This window comes from Petaurus breviceps, unplaced genomic scaffold (assembly GCF_028583685.1).
Source record: "Petaurus breviceps papuanus isolate PSGF00001 unplaced genomic scaffold, PetGlider_PUasm1.0 523, whole genome shotgun sequence".
In the NCBI taxonomy this organism is placed as follows: domain Eukaryota; kingdom Metazoa; phylum Chordata; class Mammalia; order Diprotodontia; family Petauridae; genus Petaurus; species Petaurus breviceps.
This window is the reverse complement of record NW_027186356.1, coordinates 843,322-866,698: the sequence shown is the minus strand read 5'-3', so window position 1 is coordinate 866,698 and position 23,377 is coordinate 843,322. Positions and strand designations below refer to the sequence as shown.

Genomic DNA, 23,377 nt, shown 5'->3' with positions numbered 1-23,377 from the left:
CATGGAATAGGGGAGGTGAAATAATAGGAAAGAAGCTTGGAAAGGTAGGCCCAAGTCAGGTTATGAAGGGCCTTAGATGCCAAACAATCATTTGCGTTTTATTCTCAAGGTAATAGGGAGCCACTGAAGATTATTCAGCAGGGGGAATGATATGGTCAGACCTGTGCTTTAGGAAGCATTTTGACAACTCTGTAAAGAATGGGTTGGAGGGGTGGCAAGGTGGCACAGTGAAATAGAGCACTGGTCCTGGACTGAGGAGGACCTGAGTTCAAATCCAGCCTCAGACGCTTAACACTAACCTTGGGCAAGTCACTTAACCCCAATTGCCCTGCCTTCCTCCCTCCAAAGAGCAAAAAGAAAAAAGAATGGGTTGGTGAAGGTGAGAGATTAGAGACAAGGAGACCAATTGGAAGGGGATTTCAATAGTCTTGTTCAGCCATTTCTGACTCTTTGTGACCCTGTTTGGGTTTTTGTTTGTTTTTGCAAAGATACTGTAGTGGTTTGCCATTTTCTTCCTCTAGCTCATTTCATAGATGAGGAAACTGAGGTAAAGAGGATTGAGTGACTTGTCCAAGGTCACACAGTTAGTAGATATCTGAGGCCAGATTTGAACTTAGATCTTCCTAACTCCAGGTCCTGCATTCTATCCACTGTGCCACCTAGTTGCTCCTCAACAGTCTATGCAAGAGGGAGTGAGACCTGCTCGAGGGCAGTGATTGGCTATAGGCAGAGAAAGGGACAGAAGTAAGAGATGTGGAGAATCAAGAAGACCTGGCAAATGATTAGCTATGGAAGGCAGGAGGATAAGGGAAAATGAGGAGTCAGTGATAACTCGGTGTGAACCTTGGTGATTAAAGTCAGATGAAAATAATTGTTGGGCACTTCACACAGCCTGGCATGGAGTAGCTGCCTGATAAATGTGCCTTAGTGAATGTGTTTAAGAAATGCTTGTTCTTTTCCCTAGAAGAATAGTAGTTGCCTCAGTAGAAATAGTGAAGTTAGGCAGAGGGTGAGTTTAGAAAGAAAGGTAAGTTCTGTTATTGAACAAGTTGAGATGCCTATGGAGACCTCCAGTTGGAGAAATCCAGTAGGCAGCTGGTCATTCAGGAGTGAAGTTCAGGAGAGAGGCTGGGCTTGTCTATATCTCTACAGATGTCCTGATGTCGAATATTCTCTGTAGAAACTAGAGAGGTATAGAGAACTAAAGAGAAGAGAGATTTAAAGTGAGACATAGGTCTTTATATCATCCATCTGTCTGCCCTATCTGTCTGTCTGTCTTATCTATATACCTCATCTATGGCTTGATTGATTGATCATCTGCATAGAGATGAGAGGGAACACCAAGAAAAAAGTGGAGAGAGAAGGGGACGGTGTTTAGGATAGTGCCTTGGGCGAAATCTCTACTTAGTGGGTAGAGGATGGAGAATATTTGCACTGAGGAGATTGAGAAGGCGCTATCAGACTGGAGAACCAAGGAACAAGGAGAGCATATCCAGAAAGAGGGGGTGGTTAACAGTGTCAAAAACTTGAGAAAGCTCCAGAAAGATAAGTACTAACAGAGTGACTTGGGTAAAGGTAGACATGGCAGATTTATCAAATTTGCAGAGAGCAGAAAGATGGGAGTGATAGCTAGCACACTGCGTGACAGAATCAGGATTCAAAAAGATCTTGACAGGCTAGAACACTAGAAATCTAATAAGTTGAAATTTAGTCGGGATCAATGTCAATTCTCATACAGGTTCAAAAAATCAACTTTCTGAGTTCAGGGTGGTGGGGGGAGTGGGGGGATGTCTGGCTAGAAAGCAATTTGTTTGAAACAGATCTGGAAATTTTATTCAATCCAATTCAACAAACATTTATTAGTAGACTGAAAACTCAATATGAGTCAACAGTGCCTCAGTATGTCAGCCATGAAAGTGAATTCTGTCTTAGTCTACAGTTAGATAAGCATAGGCTAGGTTACACCGGGTCCCTGTGTTTAGGGAAGCTTGATTTCATATCCTGCTACAAACACTGGCTACGTAACCCTGGGCAAATCATTAACTTCTGTCTGCCTCAGTTTCTTCAACTCTAAAATGGGGATAACAGCACCTTCTTCACAGGGTTGTTGTGAGGATCTGATGAAGCTTGAGGAATGGAAAAATCTCATCACAGTCCGAGCTATCCCAAGTGAGATGTAGTTCCTAGAGAAGGGGAGAGGTCCATAAACAAAAGCTGAATGGTCAACCACCTGTTAGCTGTGTTGTCTGGGAGCCCTCCTTCAGGTTTGGGTTTGACTAGAAGGCAGCCTTTAGGCTCTTCCTAACTCAGAGATTCTGTGATTTCATATATATAATGATGACAATTTAGCTGTGAATGATTCTGATTAATAGGAAATGGAGGTGGCTAGGTGGCACAGTGAATAGAACACTGGTCCTGGAGTCAGGAGGACCTGAGTTCAAATGCTGCTTCAGACACTTAACACTCGTTTTATAGATGAGGACTTGAAGCCTGGAGAGGTTAAATGACTTACCCAAGGCCACATACGTGGTAAGCAGCTGAGTCCAAATCTGAACCTGGAGCCTCTGATGGCACATCCAACACTCATTCCACTTTAAGGCAGAGGCAGCCTGGCTCTGATATTCCGTGTTCCCTGTTCTCTAAGGGCCCTTGTAGCTTGGACATTCTATATTCTAGCCATAAAGTATACTGGGTTTCCAGGCCTTTGCTGCACCAAAGGGGTATACTTCAACCCTGGGAGGAGTCTTCCCAGGTCACTGGCCCCAACCAGCTATTCCTGCACTCCATCTTCAGTCAAAGCATCATAACACTATGAATCCAGGAGGTCACATGCATCAAAAGCTAGATTTGAATCTAGCTCCTATGACTGCAGATCCAATGTGCTTTCTACTGGACCATGTGGGGCCATCCCACTCCCCTACCAAGTTTCCTGTCACCAAACACCTAGGGCTGTTTCCCTTCCACAGGGTTAGATTACTCCATCGGATTGTTCCCTCCCCTTGACCTCTGCCCTCTGACCTGGGCTTCTAGCTGCTTTCCCCCTCTCACAGACCCCATCCTGGTTCTCCATTAAAACCCTCCCCTGATGCCTCACCAGGACTGGAAGTTACCACAGAATCCCTGAGCTGGAAGGACTTGAGGCCACTTACACTGACCTATTCCTGATCAACACACCAGGCCATCCAGCCTTGGCCTGGGACCTGGGATAAAGGGTGATCCCCTACCTCTAGTGGCAGCCTGCTCTGCGTCATGGTAAGCCATCTTTCTTCTCCTTTGTAGACCCCACACCCGAATCTTTGCAGCGTTTCCACTGCTCGTGGGTCTGTCCTCAAGAGCCAAACAGAGGAAGTTGAACCCTTCCTTGGCATTCCCATGGCAGCCCTCCAGAGACTTGAAGGGAGGTCTTGTATCCAGGTTTTGCCATCTTGGGAAAGTCACTATTTCTCTGTGCCTCAGTTACCACATCTGACAAATGAGAAAAAAAAAAGCAGAAAAATGTGGGTTTTGGAGTTAGATTTCCACTTTGTCATTTGCTAACTGTGTGACCTTGACCAAGTGGAAATCTAACTCCGGCCCCCATTTTTGGCCTGGTTAAGCATCTCTTCTAAGTTCTCTTGTAACTCTGACATTTTGTGATTCTCTTTCCCTGACATCCTCTGTGCCCTGCCCTGTCCTTTTAGCTAGGTCTGGGGAAGGTTTTCAATCTTGTTACCAATTCCTGGGTTTCATTTAAATTTGTCCATCAAGAGCATTGGAAGGCATTAGGTTAACGAATCATTTGATTTTTCTTTTTTGTGAGAGATTTACTGGTGAAACCCCTCCCTCCCCACCTCCCCCCACCTCCCCCCCGGTAATGTGGCTGGCTTTTTAATTAACTGGTTATAATTAACGGTGTCTCATCTCAAGCTGGGGCCGGGCCATGTTAGTGACTGTTTGCTAACGGACTTTGAAGATGTGAGATGCTGTTCGTTCCCGCTATTATGGTGTTAAAAGGGATTAATAGAAAGTTTGAGATCAGAAGACTTTGGGTTTCTGAGCCGGCAGGCGTCAAGGAGGAAGGGCCCCTTGCCTCCCTGTCCCCCTCCCTAGCTCTGCACCCTACTCCAGGATCTGAGCTCCCAACTTTCCAGCCTGGTACAGAGAAGGCAGCAATAGCAGGACACCCAGGGACAGAGTCTGTGTGTTCAAATCCTGGCCCTTCCATTTGCAAGCTGTGACCTTGGGCAAATCATTTGACTTCTCTGAGCCTTAGTCCCCTATAAAATGCAAAAACCAATACCCTTTGAAATGAGAGAATGCATATCAATCACTTTGGAACCACAAAGCACTGTAGAAATAGGAGTTATTATTGCCATTTTTATCTGAGCCTCAGTTTTCACATCTGCAAAAAGTAATGTGGTAGAATAGAAAGCACAGGTGATTTCATGGTGTGTGTGTGAACTCCTGATGGGGAAATTCCCTCCATCCAAGCAGGTCAGCCACTGATCTGTAATTCCGTTTTAGCTGTCTAGGGCAATAGAGATGTAGATTCAGTGACTTTTACCCTTGGTTAGTACGTAGCTAGTGCAGTATGTGTCAGGGAAGACTTGAACCCAGGTCTCCCTTACTCCAAGATTGGCCTTTGGCGGTAGTGTGGTACAATCAAAAGAGCACACTGGCTTTGTAGTTAAAGGATTTGGGTTCTAATCTTACCTACTCTCTATGTGATTTTTGGGTAAATCACTTAATCTCTCTGGGCCTCAGTTTCCACATTTATAAAATGAGGGAGTTGAATGAAATGGCCTCTAAGAACCTTTCTGACTATATTTGTGATTCTGTTATCTTTGTCTTCGATATCACACTGCCTCTTGTGAGTCATTATTATTATTATTTGTTTAGAGTTTAGTATAGATCTTTGAAAAGTTGAGGTATGTAAAATTTATACCTTGTTTACTTCCAAAAGAGGTTAGAAGCATCTTATAATTAAAAATAAAACAGAACAATCAAAAGCTAAAGAAAAAAATAACCCAGAACATTAGCTAGAAGGAGTAAGGCAATAGAAGTTACCAGGCACCTGAAACGATCTCATTTGTATGCTGACTTCAGCTGTGAAACAGCAGTCAAGGCACTGGACTCTAGAGACTGCAATTCTGGTTGGGCTCTACCACTTTCTTGTGGGACCATGAGCAGGTCATTTCCCCTCTTACCTTCTCAGTTTCCTCTTCTGCAAAACGGAGATAAAAGTCCTTGTTCTACTTCCCTTCCAGGAGTGTTTAAGGATCAGATGAGATAATGGATGTAAAGTGCTTTGTAACTATAGCACACCATGGAAATGTATTCCTGTGCTTATTAATCATCCCATCAACCAGTATTGATTGGGGTCCTCCATATCTTTAGCACTTAGAAGGAGAGAGTATGTTCATTCATCCCTTTAGTATCTCCAAAGAGCCATGATTTCATCAATGTGGGCAACTCCCTTCATGAGGACAGTAACCTCTCCACCCCTTAGTGGACACTTTCATGAGATACCGTGGTTGAAAAAAATGCACCTCCTTGTGGCCAGCTTGGTGATGGGAGAAGTGGATGGCTGTACCAGTCATCCCTTCCTTTACTTATCTGATCCGAGGACCCCATCTAAAGTCTGAATATTTGGGGTCCAATCACAATGAAGGGCAGCTGGGTGGGGAAGTGGACAGAGTGCTGGGACTGTAGTCAGGGCGACCTGAGTTCAAATGTGGTCTCAGATACTAACTAGCTGTGTGACCCCTAGCACAATACTTGGCACATAATAGGTACTATAAAATGCTTATTCATCCATTCTGGCTTTGTTATTTCTTCTCTGTCAGAGCTTCAACTTTCCCGTCTGTAAAATGGACTAGGATGATCTAAATAACGAATCCTACCTTCTCTCCTCAAGCCACCTATCCCATTCCTTTTTGTGCTCTGTCAGTGGAGGATCTAGTCAAAGAATTCACTGAGCCATCCATCATGGGCTCCTCTTTTTTCCAATTCTATGCTTTCAATTGCTCCAACGTCATCTGCATTCTCTCCTCCTTTGCTCCTGTCTCAGAGGAAGAGGTGGCTTTTTATGTTTTGATGTTAACCTTTCTTCCTTGTCCTCCTGATTTCTTCTTCTCTGGCAGCTTACCCCTTCCTTCCTTCATCCCCTCTCTCTAACTTTCAATGTCTCCTTGCTCACTGGCTCCTTCCGAACATGACACTGTCTCTCCCCATTTCAAAACACCTTCCTTTGGAACCAACATTCCCCCTGTGCTCTGTCTCTTCTTCCTTTCACAGTCAAATTCTCAGAAAAGGCTGTGTACCCTTCCTGCCTCTACTTTCTCACTTTCCATTCATTTCTTAGGCTTCCAGGCTCATCAGTCAATAGAAATCCAAGCTTATCAGTGACCCTTTAATTGTCAAATCTTTTGTCTTCTCTGAAGAGGTTGGCCCCCTCTGCCTAGACATCCCCTCCTTCCAGATTCTTCCCCTTGGCTCTCTCTGCTTAGGCAGCCCTTTCTTAATCTCCTTTCCTGGATCATTAATCACATCCTGCTCCTTCAGTGTGGCTTTATCCCAGGACTCTATCCTGGGCCCTTTTTCTCTTTCTACACTTCCCCTGGGTGATTCCATCATCTCCCACAGGTTCAAATATCATCTCTTTGTTGATGAAACCCAAATTTATAAATCCAGCCCTAACCTCTCTCCTGAGTGCCAGGGCTGCTTCCCCAGCTGTCTGTTGTAACACCTCTAACTGCACATCTCATAAGCAGCTCAAATTCAATATATCCCAAACAAGAATTCATTATCTTTTCCTTTCCCCAACTTCCCAATTTCTGTGGAGGGCACCATTATCCTTCCAGTCACCCTCACCAGTCACAATAATCAAAGCATTAGAGTTATTCCCTACACCTCTCTCCCACTCAGAGCCAATAAATGGCCAAGTCTCGATGCTCTGACAGCTACAACATTTCTTGCATCCATCCACTCTTTTTCACTGAGATTGACCAACCTTTTCCTTACCACCTCTCACCTGGACTGTTACAATAGCCTCTTCATTGTATTACAGTATTATAATTCATAATAATGCAATTACTGTTCCGTTAGCCTCCTGTTGTCTCAGGTCCTAGTAGGTCACATGACAGTGCCAAGGGTCTGCAGGACACACAGACAGGCAGACTGTAGGGCCTGGTGGACTTTCAGAGGTGGTGGCAGGTCAGATGGTGAGACCATTTCATCCTATCACAGGAGTCAGTGACTCCCTTCTCATTCAATGCTTTTGAGCTGTCCAGCAGCCTTCATGGATTCTGGGGGACCTGGGCCTGGGGTAGGGGACTGAGGGGGGAAAGCTATGTAAGCTTCCCAGGGTGGGGATTGTTTCATTTTAGTTTCTGCATTTCTAGTACCTGGCATATAGCAGATACTTAATAAAAGTCTGATGAATGAATGAATGATCCACAATCCTTTCCAGCCTGACTGGCACTATAGGAGCCTGGAGACTTCAAGAGTTGAGGACTACTTTGATGCCATGGGGAGGCATCGGAGGAGGACCTGGGGAAGGTAGTCACCTCTGGCAGAGCCCCCACACTATGGGGATACTTGGAAAAACAATAGAAGAACCCCCATTTGTAGGGCTCTCACAGTGGGTTAGATATTGTCCTAGCAGAGTCCCCTTTCTCAAGACCATTGGGCTTAAGACCGTTAGCTCGGTGGGTGTGGAATGCTGAGCCTGGAGTCAGGGAGAGTTCAAATCCTGCCTCACGGACTTACTAGCTTGGTGACTCTGGACAAGTCACTTAACCCTGTTTGCCTCAGTTTCCTCATCTATAAAATGAGCTGGAGAAGGAAAATCTGAACCATTCAGATTTGCCAAGAAGACTCCAAAAAGCGGTCACAAAGAATTGGACAGGACTGAACCACAATAAAACAGAGACTATTGGAGGGGGAATCTTTCCTGATAGTTTGTAGTGTTTTAACTACAACAAAATAAAAACATGATGTTGTTGGAAAACATTTGCATATACTTTTAAAATAGCAAACTTTTACAATGGCAAAATATTTGTTACTGGTAATATTAAATGTAATTATTGGTAATTCACTATTCTTTAGAGAAGGCATTCTTCCCTTGGGGGAGGTCCCTGAACTTTTTTTTCTTTTAACATTTTGATAATGAACTTCAATATAATGGGTTTCCTTTGCAATCCTATGCATTTTATGCATTTAGAGATATTATTTGGGGAGGGGATCCTTAAGTTTCCAAAACCTGCCAAAGGGGTCCATGACCCTTAAAAGATGAGGGCAGTCCTGTGCTAATAACCTCAAGACTTGTGAGGCACTGCATAGGGTCGTAGCTGGGGCAAGTATAGAATCCCTTTTGTTTTCAGATGAGGCAAGGAAAACCAAGAGGTAAAATATGGTCACTCAACTAGTAAGAGTCAGGATTCAAACCCACGTCTCCTGTCCCAATTCATTCTCCACAATGCCACACTGTCTCTCAAGTTTGTCACCCTCTTATTTTTCTGTCACTTTCCCTCATTGTAGCTTATGTTTTGATATCTCAAGTCCTGCTATGCTCTGCCCCAATCAAGCGACATCTGGAGTAGCACCTAGAACCCTGTGTGGTTCTGGGCACCACCTTTTAGGAAGGACCCAGATAATCCAGAGAGTATTTGGACAAAGGTGATTGACCCGATGAGCGTGGGAAACCAGGTTTTTGGAAGATCAGTTAAAGGAATATGAGAGGTTGACTCTGAATAAGAGAAAACCAAAGGGATACCAATTGTACTTTAGCATTCATTTAAAAAATTTTTGAGTTCCAAATTCTCTTCCTCCCTCCAACCCATTGAGAAGACAAATAATACGATATCAATTATACATGTAAAGTCATGCAAGACATTTCCATATTAACCATGTTGCACAAAAAAAAACCAACTAAGAAAAAGTATGAAAATGTATGCTTCAATCTGCACTCAGATCTGGTTCATCAGTTCTCTGTGGAGGTGGATAGAATTTTTCATTGAGTCCTTGGCATTGTCTTTGATCACTGTATTGGGTAGGGTAGCTAAGTCTTTCACTTACAGTGTTGTTACAATGTTGCTGTTACTGTGTACAATGTTCTCCTGGTTCTGCTCACCCACTTTGTATCAGTTCATGTAAGTCTTCCCAGGTTTTTCTGAAAACATCCTCCTCATTATTTTTTATAGCACAATAGTATTCCATCACAATCATTTACCAAAACTTGTTCAGCCATTCCCCAAAGGATGGGCTTCCCCTTTATTTCCAGTTCTTTGTCACTACAAAGTTGTTAATATTTTTCTACAAATATGTCCTTTTCTTTTTTTTTTGAAATCTTTGAGATATAGACCTAGTAGTGGTATTGCTGGGTCAAAGATTATGAATGGTTTTTCACAGCCCTTTGGGTGTTGTTACAACTTCATTACCCTGATGAGGGAATTGATGCTCACAGAGAATAGGTCAATTACCTGTAGTCACACAGTTAGTAAGGACCCGAGATGGGATTGAAACCCCAGTCTCCCCAGCCCCAGGCAGCATTGTTTTTCCTATACATTCTGTCTCTCAGTTATCTCCTATTCCTCCCTCTTCCAAATGCTGTGGAGGAGGCCCAGCCTCTGGCCTCCCAGAGGTTAGTTCTCTTAGCCACAGCCCTGGCCTCCTGCCAGAAGCAGTAACGTGTGAAGGCTATCTCTTTCCCTTCTGTTAACTGAGGAGCACATGTTAAGGGAGCTCTGTTGACACTTTGCTGGCACCAGTCCCCTATATACACACCCAGTAAGCACTTAAATGTTTATCTTTTTTTTTTTTGATGGAACAATAGACCATATGGACATTCAGGTTATGGAGAACCTGCTCTGGGCTGGGGAAGTCAGGGAAGGCTTCTTGGAGGAGATGGACCTTGGAGAATGGGGAAGATTTCTATATTCAGAGGTGACCGGGATAGCACACTCAGGTGTGGAAGATGCAGTCCAAGCAAAGGGACAGAAGAAAGGACCTCTAGATTCTTCCCTTGAGTTGTTTCTGATGAAAATACCTGGACAGGCTTGGATTTATTCATCTATGTGCCCTGTGGGGGGGTGGGGTAAACTGAGGCCAAGGGCCCAGAGGAACCAGATTTGGGAGGACAACTGAACTTTGCGTACACGGGTTGACATTTACTCTTCTGAAATACTTTGCCCCAGAGGAGGACAAAAGCCCACGTTATGTTTTCAGAGCAAATTCTGTCTTTCTTTGTCTCTCTGACCCACACGGTCTCTGTTTAGATCACTCTGTGTCTCTGTCTCCCTTTGTTTCTCTCTCTCTGCCCATCTCTATCTAGATCTCTTTACGCCTCTGTCTCTGTCTTCTTGTCAAGCTGTACCTTTAAGCCACTGTTTCCCTTTCTGTCTTTGTCTTTTTGCCTCTGTGTCCATCAGTCTGTCTGCTTCCCTTCTTCCCTGCCCCCCCTCCTTCCTTTTTTTCCCCTCCTCTCCCCCTCCCCCCCACTGAGACTCCCTTTTAGCACGAGTTAAGACTCCCTTTCTCCCCTTGCTGGCCTAGCTCTGTGATCTGCAGCATTCTCCCACAGCTCAGAGCCATTTCATGAGATTCAAAAGGCACATTAATTACTCTAATGAGGTCAGGAGAGACCCAGAATCCTGTCATTTAGGAAGGGGAGGGAGGAAGGGGCTGGGGGGGGTAGGAAAAAACACAATCTCCAAATAATCGGTTCCTCCCTGCCTTGCCTTCCCCCAGCCTGCCTCCTCCGCCTCTTGCTTCTCCCCCCAAATACACGGAAGCAGGGCAGATTCTTGCCGAGGTATTAAACACTCCTCGGCGGCCTTTCTTTCCTGCTCCCTTTGCCTGTCAAAGCCGCCAGCACATACACACCAAACTGTCAGAATTAGTGTTGAAGTAATTGGCAAAGCTCTCCAAGGTTAATGCACCATTAGCGAGGAAACTCTCACACAGCTAAAAGCCAAGAAGAGACAGCCTGTCAAAGGAGCATGGGAGATTAAAAGACCTGGATTCCCAGTCGAAATTCGGTTGGGCACGTGCGTGGCTGTGGCAGCCTGATGTTCATGCTCCTGTCTGCCGCCCCCTCCCACATAGAGCTCCCTCCTCCACCCAGCCCCTAGCCGTGGCAAGCAGCTGGGCAGGGGGGGGAGTGGGGGTACTTTGGGCAGCTACTGGGGAGGGGGCTCCCAGGTGTGCCTCAGGGGCCTGGGGGATGATGGAGCGAGCGTGTCTGAGGATCGGGAGGAGGCTGTGGCAAGGGGAGAATGTCAGGGCTGAATGGGCCCTTGAACAGAGAACCTAACGTGTTAGAGCTGACAGGGACTTTAGAACATAGAACCTGGGATGGTAGAGCTGGGATGTTCCTTAGAACATAGTACCTAGAATGTCAGGTGGGAAAAGAACCTCAGTACCTAGAACATAGAATGTCAGAGCTAAAGGGACCCTAGAACCGAGAATGCTGACAGGGACTTTAGAATTTTAGAACATAGAACCTGGGATGGTAGAGCTGGGATGTCCCTTGGAACATAGTACCTAGAATGCCAGGTAGGAAAATAACCTCTGTACCTAGAACATAGAATGTTAGAGTTGAATGGGCCCTTAAACAGAGAACCTAACATGTTAGAGCTGACAGGGACTTTAGAACATAGAACCTGGGATGATAGAGCTGGGATGTCCCTTGGAACATAGTACCTAGAATGTCAGGTGGGAAATGAACCTCAGTACCTAGAACATAGAATGTCAGAGCTTTTAAAAAGGGTCCTTAGAACATAGAATATCAGAACCACAAGGTATCTTAGAACATAAAATGTTAGAGCTAGAAAGTCTTAGGTCATAGAACATTGGAGCTAAAAGAGACCCTGGAGTAGAGAATATCAATGCTAATAACAGAACTGAAAAGGACCTTGAAACCTATAATGTCAGAGCTAGGAGGGCCTTAGAACATAGCATGTCAAGCTGAATGGGATATTTTTGTTGAATTGTTTTTTCAGTCATGTCTGATTCTTTGTGATCCCATTTGGTGTTTTCTTGGCAGAGATATTGAAGCGGTTTGTCATTTCCTTCTCCAGCTCATTTTACAGATGAGAAAACTGAGGTAAACTAGCCCAGGGTCACACAGCTAGGAAATGTCTGAGGTTGGATTTGAACTCCTGACTCCAAGTCCAGGGTTCTATCCACAGCACCACCTAGCTGCCCATGTTAGGATGCAGAATATCACAACTAGAAAGATTTTGCAACATGGCACATAGCATGTTGCAGCTGGAAGGATCTGATAACATAGAAATGTTGAAGCTTAAAGGAGCCTTAGAACGCAGGCTGTCTCTAGGATGTTAGAGCTGGACAGGGGACCCAAACCCTTTCATTTTCTAGGTAAGGGAAAGGAGACCCAGAGAAATGAAGTGACTGGTTCAAGGTCACACAGACAGTCCCTAGGGGTGGTAGACTGGAGCCCAGGCCTCTCCAGATGTCATGCAGACTGCCTGGTGTGAAAGGTGTGACTAACCACTTCCCCTCTGGCACTGAATATTAGGTGGAGGGCCTTTGGCCCAAGAACCCTTGATGACCCACAAGACCCATTGACCTGCTGGCTGCTGGTCTCTGTTAATGGTCTGACTTCTCTCTTGTCTTTACGTTTTGCTCAGCTCCCCTTCCATGAGCCCTGTCCTGTCCTGGGGTCTTTGCTATGTCCAGCAACAGGTTATCATGGCCATGGCCTAGGTGAGCCATGCCTGGGTCTCTTTCCTTCCCCCTCCCTTCGTTTTTTCCTGAACCCTTCCTTCACTGGCCTGAATCCCTCCGCAGCTGGGAGGGGCAGGAAATCAAGGTATTCCTCAGTCTCACAAGCTGAGTCACCCTGGCCTCCTCACTGTTTCTCATACAGTGCCAAGGCCTGCCACTTTCACCTTTGCTTTTTCTCTCCAGTATGACCCCTCCCCTCCGCTGATGCTGCCACTCTCTGGTGCAGACCTTCATCACCTCATGCCTGGACCGCTGCCATAGCCAGCTTGGGTGGGGATGGAGGGGTGGGGCTCCTGCTTGTCTCATTCAGCCACCAAGGTGATTTTCCTAAAGCACGGGTCTGATCATGTCACTCCCCTACTCAGTGAACTCCAATAACTCCCTATGGCCTCCAAGATCAAATATAAAACGCTCTCTTTGGCATTCGAAGCTTTTCCCAACCAAGCCCCATCCTTCCTTCCCAATCTTCTTACCCTTTACTCCCAACACGTCCTCCTCAATCCAGTTACACTGGCTTCCTGGCTGTTCCATCTCTAGACTGGGCATTTTCACTGGCCATGCCCCATGTCTGGAATGGCCTCCCTCCTCTACTCTACCAGTTACTGACCTTCCTGGCTTCTTTTAAGTCCCAACTAAAATTCCACCTTTTTGCAGGAAGTCTTTCCCAGCTCCTCTTAATTCCAGTGCCTTCCCTCTACTAATTACTTCCTATTTATCCTGTTGAGAGCATGCCTTGTATACACTGGTTTGCATGTTGTCTCCCCAACTAGACCGTAAGCTCCTTGAGGGCAGGGACTGTCTTTTGCCTCTTTTTGTATTCCCAACATTTAGCACAGGGCCTGGCACATAGTAGGTGGTTAATAAATGTTGATTGACCCTCATGGACCATGGGAAGAAGGGCCAGGAAAGTATCCTCTCACCCCCCATCCCCCAAATCTCAGCCTTTCCTTGACCAAAGCTGAAGCATTTTCCTCCTAGTTTCCTGCTGTTTTTTGCCACTATTCCTGGAGGATTGAGTGATACTGAGAGTGACATATTTATTTTTACTGGTTTGATAACTAAGCTTCACCGAGGCAGGGAAGATGGGGGTGGCAGGGCCCAGGGAAGGGGGGGTGGTGACAGAGCTGGAGAAAGAGCTGCTCTTTTCTCTTTGATTGGATCTGCCTTGATACAGTTCTGTGCAGCTGCCTCCGCGTGCTCCCCTGCTCCCCAATCCGAGTTAATTGAGATCTCTTAAGTACAGGTGCCACTGAGGCGAACAGGTGCAGGTACGGTCTGCCTTTTTCAGGAGCTGGTGCAGTCAGAAAAAGGAGAATGAGTGCAAGGGGGGTGGTGGTGGCGGGGAAGCCAGAGGGGAGCCAGGATGACTGGACCTCTAGCCTGTCCTGACTGAGAGCAAGGAGGCCAAGACAACCAAGGGTCACACAGCTGGAGAATGGAGGGTCAAAGCAATTCCAAAAAACAATATCAGGGCTGGTAGGGCCCTTAGAACATAGAATGTCAGGGCTGGGAGGGCCTTTAGAACATGGAATGTTGGGGCTAGGTGGGGCTTTAGGACACAGGATGTCAGAGCTGGGAGGGCCCTTAGAACAGAGAATGTCAGCGCTGTGAGGGCCCTTGGAACACTGAATGTCATAGCCGGGAAGGTCCTTAGAACATAGCATGTCAGAGCCGGGAGGGCCCTTAGAGCATAGAATGTTAGGGCTGGGGGGGGGGGCCTTAGAACATAGAACAAGGCATACTAGAACTGGAAGGAACTCTAAAGCATGAAACAAAGAATGTTAGAATGAAAGGGCCATTGAAACATAGAAAGAAGAGCTGGAAGACCCCCTAGGAAATAGTATCAGGATTGGAAGGAACCTTCTGACCTCCCTGAGCAAGCCTTAGCCCCAGCCCCAGACCTGAGCTAGCCTAGAGATCATACTTTCAATTTGCATAGGAGAAAACTGAGGTCTAAAACAGAGGTCTAGAACTTGTTCAAGGCCATACAGAGTCCCTGCGGTGCCAAGGACTCAGCAGCAGGCCTATATACTTTGCCACAGGTAGCAACTCTCCAGGTGGGAAGAAGGTTGTGTCACCCCCTCCAAATTAGATCCCTCTGCCAGGTCCAGTGGGGGGGGGCAGCAGTAAAGTGGGGTCTGTTCACCAGAGGGGAGCTCATGCTAGGGTCCTGCAGCTTCCCCTAAGCTCAGCCCATCAGCCCCAGCACCACACTGGGGCTGGTTTGAGGATCGGAACCAAATCTTGATTTTAATTATATCTTTAGGTTTCTCCATAATTACTATTTCCAGGCACTTGACTCCTTCCTTGTTGCAAACTCCATTCTTTAAAATTGGCGGCTCATAAAACCCATTCGAAACAGGGAAGAACTTCTGATTTGGTCCAATTTATTCAGTAATGAGAAATTTCTCCCAACATATTTTTAGCTTCTTCCTCTGGCAAACTCACTCCTGGCCCTTTGATGACTGGGAAGGTGTCATCAACAGCATCCCCGGGATTTTCCTACCATCCATTCCCCTTTTCTTTTTCTCTGATTGTTTCTCCCTCAATGACAGAGCCCTCTCCCCAGGTTCTATGAAGCCATCATAGCTCATGGCTTTCTGGAGTGTCAGGAAACTGGGAAATCCAGGGCCCAGAGCCTAGAGGGTCCTGGGAAGAGCAGGAGGGGAAGAAGCTGGAGTTAATGAGGTTGAAGTAACGAGGCTGATGCCCAGGAGGGGATGGGTAGCTATTCCTAGGCCCAGGACTGAGTCCCTAATCCTGGCCCTCTGATTTGATCACAGCCCTGATGTTAGGAGACCAAGGCAGAGAGTTTGTCCTTTCCCATTGCTGGAGACACAAATCAATTCGATTCCATTCAATGAGCCTTTATTAAATGTCTACTTTATGTCAAGTGTTGCATTAGGCACAAAGACAAAAAAAAAAAAAGGAAACAATTTCTGCCTGTCTTACATACATTTTATGGTGGGGGGGAAGCAGCCTTATATCTCTAGATCCAAATATGTCCAAATGAAATACAAAGTGAGCTGGAGGAATGAAGGAAGGACTCTCATAGGCTCTTGGGATGAGCCACAATTCAGAGCTATGAACACTGGATCAGGAGCATCAGCTTTGTAAATGAGGAAGGTACACTGGTATATATAACAATCATAAGGGTCATGGTCCCTTAAGGCTTGACAAGCTCTTTCTTCCCAACACCTCTGAGAGATGGGCACTCTAGAAGTTATCATCACCATCTGATAGAAGAAACTCGAGCTTACAGAGGAAAGCAATTTAGTTAACTAAGGTCATACAAGCAATGAGTCAGAGTCAGAATCAGAATTTGAACTCAGGACTTGAGATTCCAAACTGAGCACCTTCTCCCTTCTATCATGCCAGCTTCTTTCAGAAATCAGAAGTTAGCATGGAGCTGAGGGGGCAGTGCCCTTGGTGGTTTTCCAGATACTAGTCCTATATCCCTGGGAGTCAGAGGCCAGGTATCCTGAGATCTTGAGGTTAAGGGCCAAGACCTTGGGGTCCACAGCAAATTTTGGCTGGAACTGGAATCAGGGAGGTTGTTTAGGATTCTCTCTTCTTCCTTTTGAGGGCCATGAAGTTGTATTAAGAAATAAAAGTAGGGACTGCTACGTGGTGCAGTGAATAGAGCACCTGCCCTGGACTCAGGAAGACCTGAGTTCAAATCCAGATTCAAGACACTAGCTGAGTGACCCTGGGCAAGTCAGTTAACCTCAGTTTACTTAACTATCAAATGAGAGTAATCATAGCACTTACCTCCCAGGGTTCTGTGAAGATCAAACAGGATAATATTTGTCAGCACTGCTATATAAATGGGAACCATTATTACCATCAAAGTGGGATTAGGCTGGGACATTATTGTTGTTCCCATATATATAATCAATATTGTATTGTTTTGCCTTTTTGTATCACCAGCTCTTAGCAAAGTGCCTGGTACATAGTAGGTGTTTAATAAATGCTTATTGACTGATTGCCCCCTTGAAATGTAGACTTTAGGGGTAGTAGGGCTCCGAGGGCTCATGAGTCCTGCCTCCTCCCAGTATGGAAATTCCATCTCCACACTTCCCAGAGCAGCTCAGCTTGCTCTGAGGGAACCTGTCTATCAGTTTCTTCTAAAATGGTCAGTCTTTCTCCTGTGTGGTCACATCTGCCACCTCCTACCCATGTGACCTTGGCCAAGTCACTGTCTGGGCCCCTTTGGCTTCATCAGTAAAAAGAGGGAGCCAGACTAGAGGGCCTTTGGGGTCCTTTCTCTGGGATCTAAGTCAGAGGAAGACAGAAAGTCCCTGAGCTGCCTGTCTGGGGTGCTGAGGGGACAGGTGAGGCCTCGGGAAGATCGGCCGGCATCTGTCTGGCCATCCTCAGTCCCAGCCCTGCTGCCAGAGAGATCCCATCCTCCAGTGGCCAGAGGAGGGCGCCCAACAGGTCTCATTGAGATGCAGAATCTTCCTCTTTGGGTTCTGGTGCCCCCCTCCTCATCTCCCTCCCTGCGGGGCTGGGACGATATTAGCATAAACCTCCTTTTTTCCTTGTTTTCTATTCACACTGAAGGTCAGAGCGGAGCTGAGGCAGTAACAAAAACGGAATCTGCCTTCTGCTTTCAACTTTTCCCAACAACATGGCTTGGGGGAGTTTACTGGGATAACCGAGAGAAGAGGCCCTTCCCCCCTTGCCAACCTGGAGTTTCCTCCTCTACCCACCAGGGAGGGGCCAGACATGCTACAGGGCTGGCCCTGGCAAAGCCCCTGAGGTGGTTGGAAGGAGCCTTTGAGGAGCCTCGGGAGACCAGGGCCCAGCTCTGCTATTGATTGACTGGGTGACCTTGATCAAGTAACTTACCCTCTCTGTGCCTCAGTTTCCTTCTTTGTAAAATGAAGAGGTAGAACTAAGTGGCTAAAGAAAAAAAAAACAAAAAAAAGAAACCCTAAAGACTTGATTTTCTTAGGTGGCACCCTGGAAAGAGCACTAGACCAGGAGTCAGGAAGATATGAGTTTAAATTCTTCCTCAGACACTTACTAGATGTGTGATCCTGGGTAAGTCACGTCACCTCTATTTACTTCAGTTTCCTCATTTGTAAAAGGGAGATTAAAAATGGCACTACCTCCCAGGGTTGCTGTGAGCATCAAATGGGATAATATTTGTAAAGCACTTTATAAACCTTTTGGTTTATACATAAATGGCAATATATCATTTCTAAGGGGATAAAAGCCCCTGGAGGAGAGGGTGCTTTTAGAGCTAACCCCTCTACTGCTCTGACGGCCTTGTCTATCTGATCAAGTGTGCTGAGTAAGTCAGGAAGACTGCTTTCTAGCCACTCCCCTAACTAGCCCTCAGTTTCTTTACCAGTGATACGGTGTTGCCCAACTCCATTGGTGGAGAGAGTTTTCACCCTGAGAGAGACCCCCCCCACAATGAAATCACAAATCTGGATAAAAAAGCACCACACACACACACACACACACACACACACACACACACTTGTGTATTTTGGCCTTTTCAAGGCCATGGACATAGACATTTTAATGAATGATTGTTGCATGCATAAATGAATCAATACATGCTATTTCTCCTTTCATCATCATTTAATATGCTCTTAGATTTGGGATGGGTCTTGGAACATAGAACTTTAGAACTGGGACAGACTTTAGAAAACATCTTGCCTAGTTCCCTTAATTTGTGGGAAACTGAGGCCCAGTGCTCTTCTACTGATGGAGGCATTGACCTCTTCAAAGAGGGGCCTGGGGAAGCCAAAATCATGAGGGCTGAATGTGGGAGCTTCAAGGACCAGAGGTTGCTGGTGGGAAGGGGCTCCCCCCTCTCGATGGGGTTAGGAGGCTAATCTATGGTTCTGCCCAATCAGTGCCTCTTTCCCCATGCTCTCCCCTCTTCTCCTCTCCTCTCTGCTCCCCTCCTGCCCCTGAAATCCTTCACAGAGGGTGCTCATTCCTGGGCTAGGGATCTGTCCAAGAAGCCTGGGCTGATGATGGAGTCATTAACTTTCACTGGCACTCCCATCGACTCCCAAGGCACCTCCTGCCCCTGCCTGTTTGATCTCCAAGCACCAAAAGTACAGCCTTGGGCGCTGACATCCTCAGCCCCTCTGTCACCATAGGAACCAGCAGGAGGGGTTCCCGCATGGCCCTGTCTCAAGAGGGGTGGGCTGGAGGAAGGGGGGCATGAATGAGCCTGAAAGAGAGGAACTTCTGTCACAGAGAAAGACAAAGGCAGAGGTTATTGGTGTCAGAGAAGTTGCAGACAGAGGCAACTCGGCTGCATCCGGCTTTGCCTCTGTCAGTGGGAAAGGAGAGGGAGGAGGAAGGGGGCATTTCAGGCTAACCCCTCTATTGCTCTCAGAGTAACCAAATGTGACAGCTGGGAAGAGCCTTAGAACCCAGGATAGTAGAGTTGAGAGGGACTCTAGGACACAAAAGTTGGGAGCTCCAAGGTCCTTAGAACCCAGAATGTCAAAGTTGGGAGGGCCCTTAGAATAATGAATATCAGAGCTGTGAAGACTTCAGAACCCACAATGTCAGAGTTAGGAGGGCCCTTAGAACACAGGATGTCAGAGTTAGGAGGGCCCTTAGAACACAGGCTGTCAGAGCTGGGAGGGCCCTTAGAACACAGGTTGTCAGAGCTGGGAGGGCCCTTAGAACACGGGCTGTCAGAGCTGGGAGGGCCCTTAGAACACAGGCTGTCAGAGTTGGGAGGGCTCTTAGAACACAGGCTGTCAGAGCTGGGAGGGACCTTAGAACACAGAATATCTGAGCTGGGAAGGACCTTAGGGCACAGAATGTTGGACCTGGGAGCGCTCTTAGAACACAGAATGTCAGAACTGAGAAAGACCTTAGGACACATAACATCAGAACTGGGAGGGCCTTTAGAACACAAGATGTCAGAGCTGGGGGGGGTGGCTCTTAGAGCACAGGATGTCTGGGAGAAGGAATTTTAGGATTCCTTTTAACAAGAATTTCTAAATCATCAGTTACCATGTATAAGGCAGTATGAACAAAGCTCTCTACAATGGATTTAACAAGTGGCCATCCAGTCATTGCTTGAAGCCCTCCCTCTAGAGAAGGGGAAACCTGCTCTCTTCTGAAACAGCAGTTCATTCCACTTTGAGGAAAGCTGTAATTACCACAGGATCATAGGTCAAGAGCCAGAAAGAACCTTAGAGGTCATCTAATCTAACCCACTCATTTTACAGATGGGGAAACTGAGGCCCATAGAGGTTCATTGGCTTGCCCAAGGTCACACAGGTTTCAAATCCAAGTTCTGAATCCAGACCTATTATCTTTCCCATTCAACCATGCTGCCTTCCCAAGTGTTAAGAAGTTCTCCCTTTCATTTTGTCTAAATACCTATATCTTTTTGCAACTTCCTCTCCCCATTATTCCTAATTTCACTCTCTGGGGCTAAGACCGAGTCTTCCACAAGATAATCCTTCAAATTCCTGAAGACAGCTATTGTGTTTCTCCTAAGTCTTCTCTTACCCAGTTTAAAGATTCCCAATGAGCCCCCAGATGGCATGGCCTTAAGACCCTTTGCCGGTCTGGTTGCCCTCTTCCGGAGGCTCTCCAGATGATCAATACCCTACCCAAAAAGTGGCACCCACTGTCTGAACCCGACAGTCCAGATCATGTCATCTGGCCGTGAGCAGCCGGGTACAAGAGGGCTATTGTTTCTTTGTCCTGGCTGGATTCAATTCCTCCATTAACTTGGCCTTGAGTATCTTTGCTCTCAGCTGACATAGCCCACTATTGACTCAACCCTACCCAGATTTTTCTCAGGCAATCCACTGTCTAGTCACGCCTCCCCCTTCTTACACTTGTTGAGTTGATTTCATGAACCGACTCATAAGACTTTACATTTATCCCTATTAAATATAATTGTATTAGATTTGGCCTGTCAGGGTCTTTTCAATCCTGACTCTGTCCTCCAACAGGGTGGCTCTCCCTTCTAACTTTGTGTCTTCTGAAAATTTGCAAAGGGTATCTGCTATCTAAGCCTTTAACTGAGACATTGATGAAAGTATTCCACAGCACAGGGCCCAATGCAGATCCCTGAAGGCACTCCACTAGAAATCTTCTAAGTTCACATCAGACCCTTAATTATGACTATTCTTTGGCACCAGACATTGTCAGCTCCCAACATACCTAATTGTGCTATAATCTAACCCATATCCCTCTATCTCTTCCATGAGAATAGCATGAGAGATTTTATCAAATGCTTAAAAAAAATCTAACACTCTCCTGCTCCAACAGGCTAGTAACCCTGTCACAAAAGGAAATCAGGTTAGTCTGGCATGACTTGATCTTGATGAAACCCAGTTGGCTACTTGTGATCAGTGCTTCCTTTTTTTTTTTAAACTATTCATAGGTTTATAGATATAGAAGTGAAAGGGATATTAGAGGCTAGCAAACATAGCCCCCTCATTTTACAGATGAGGAAACTGAGGACCAAAGACAGGAAATGATTTATCCACAGTTATACAGCTGGTAAATGGCTGAGCTGGAATTTGAACCTAGGACTTATGATTCCAAGTCTAGTATACTTTCTACTGTATAGGGATCAAAGTCAAGCTTGTTGGCTTGTATTTTGTAGACTCCTTTCCTTTAGCCTCAACACCTTCTTTTTAAAAATTCAGAACATTTGCATTCCTTGCCCTCAGTGGGAGTCATAACAACATTCGGTTGGCAGAAGAGAAATAATGAGACAGATAACTTACTGTTTGGGAAGAGTGAAGGATGTCTCTAAGTTTATGAATCATAGTGCCTGGAACAGTGAGAATATGGATATAAGCTGGAAGAAATCACAGAATACAGTTCATAGAACATGTTAGAACACAGGTTGTCAGAACACAGGATGTCAGAGCTGGGTCATTAGAACATGGGATGTTCAAGCTGGGAGGATTTTTAGCTTAGAATCCAGAATGTCAGAGCAGGGAGGGCCCTTAGAACACGAAATGTTAGAGCTGAGAGGGTTCTTAGCTTAGAGCCCAGAATGTCAAAGCCCTTAGAACACAGAATGTTAGAGCTGGGAGTCCAACCCCTTCACATTATAGTTGAGGAAGAGAAAGAAGTAGCCTGCCTCAGTTTACTTAGCAAGTTCATGGCAAAGCTAGGGCCTGAGCTCAGATCCCTTTTTGAAACCCCTTTTCTTTCTTTTCAGGGTCCATCCTATATCCAGCACTTAGCACAATTATCTGGCACATAGTAGGCACTTAGTAAATGCTTGGTAATTGGTTGCAAAGAAATAAATGAATAATAGATTTGAAAACTTCCAAGTATCTCCAAATAGATCACCCTGGATGCCTACCACATCACCCACACCCCCAATTTTGCTGAGACAACAACAAAAGAACTGCCCTCTCAAACCCTACACAATGAGGGGCACCACAAGTGGTCCTGGGATTTAACACTGGTGGAGAACAGGTGTGTGTGTGTGTGTGTGTGTGTGTGTGTGTGTGTGTGTGTGTGTATAGGAATGTCTGAGGATGACTTTTTATAGCCAGGAATAATAACATCTGGGGCGAATGCAGTTGGGAGGGGTGGGGAGCCAGAGCCCTGGAGGCCACTGCTGGGAAGGCCCAGCTATCAATCCTGGGTGGAGCCTCACCCCCATCTCAGTGGCCTGTGATGTGATGGTGGCTGCCTGGGGCCAGGTAGATGAGCAATGGGGGTGGGCAGCAGTGGGGAGGGGGGTTTGTAAATGAAGCCAGTAGAGATCTGTAAAGCTCCGAGGCCTTCTTTGGGGAGAAATGTGTACCTATGGAGGCCAGAGTCCCAGTGGCACGGTGATGAGCATCCAGGTGCTTTTGTGGGGCTCTCAGTATCTTTATGGGCTGGGTGCCAGGATGGCTGTTTAGAAATGTGTGTTGGGGTGTGTGTGTTTGAGTTCTTCCTGCTCTGTTTGAGTGTCTGTGTTGGTGTGTGTATCTTATAACCAGCTTCAGCCCGGGAAGTGTAATGACGGCCCAGGGGACGCTCCCTATCCCTGGCAAACATGATGCTGTTATATTTAGATGAGGCGATTGCAGGGCCCTCCTGGACACACAAAACTGCCTGGTATTTTTCCCCCTTTTCTTTGAGTTTTAATGATTCCATGATAGGCTGTCCTGCCAACTGAGCAGCCTTAATGAAGTCCTCTGGGAGCTTCCCTCCTTGCCCCTTGACACCTGGGGAGGGCACTAGATGGAAGCCACCCTGAGGGCAAGCCCGAAACAGGGCACTTCCTGGCCCTTTTGGGTTTCCCAATGGTATCACCTGGGAGGTCAAAATTCTCCTCCTCAAACCAGTGGGGTTCCTGGAGTGCGCAGGATTCCCAGCTTCCCCTGATGACTATGCATTCTGCAGTACGGTCCACTCACAGTTCAGTCCCCAAATCATTGCTATTGTAACAGGGAATGTTCAACTTTGGGAAAGCCTTTACCCATGATGGGCCTCAATTCCTGCCCTGTAAGCTGAAAGAGCTGGATTAGGTGATCTTTGAGGTTATGTCTGGCTCTGACATTCTAGGTTCTAAAACCCTTCCAGAGTCTTTCACTCTAGATTCTAAGGGCCCTCCCAGTTCTGACATTCTCTGTTCTTAGAGCCCTCCCAGCTCTGACATCCTGTGTTCAAAGGGCCCTCCCAG

General features: G+C 46.3%; 1 long non-coding RNA gene across 2 annotated transcripts in view; it reads right to left on the bottom strand.

Moving 5' to 3' along the window:
- Positions 1–1,829: 1,829 nt before the first annotated feature.
- LOC138172300 (uncharacterized) overlaps positions 1,830–23,377 on the bottom strand; it is a 28,608-nt gene continuing 7,060 nt past the window's right edge. For both annotated transcript variants that reach the window (XR_011171089.1, XR_011171090.1), the window contains exons 2-4: positions 21,471–21,544; positions 3,225–3,465; positions 1,830–2,183 (exon numbers count right to left, since the gene is read on the bottom strand). This is a non-coding gene — a long non-coding RNA (uncharacterized lncRNA). The remainder of the gene's footprint in view (positions 2,184–3,224; positions 3,466–21,470; positions 21,545–23,377) is intronic.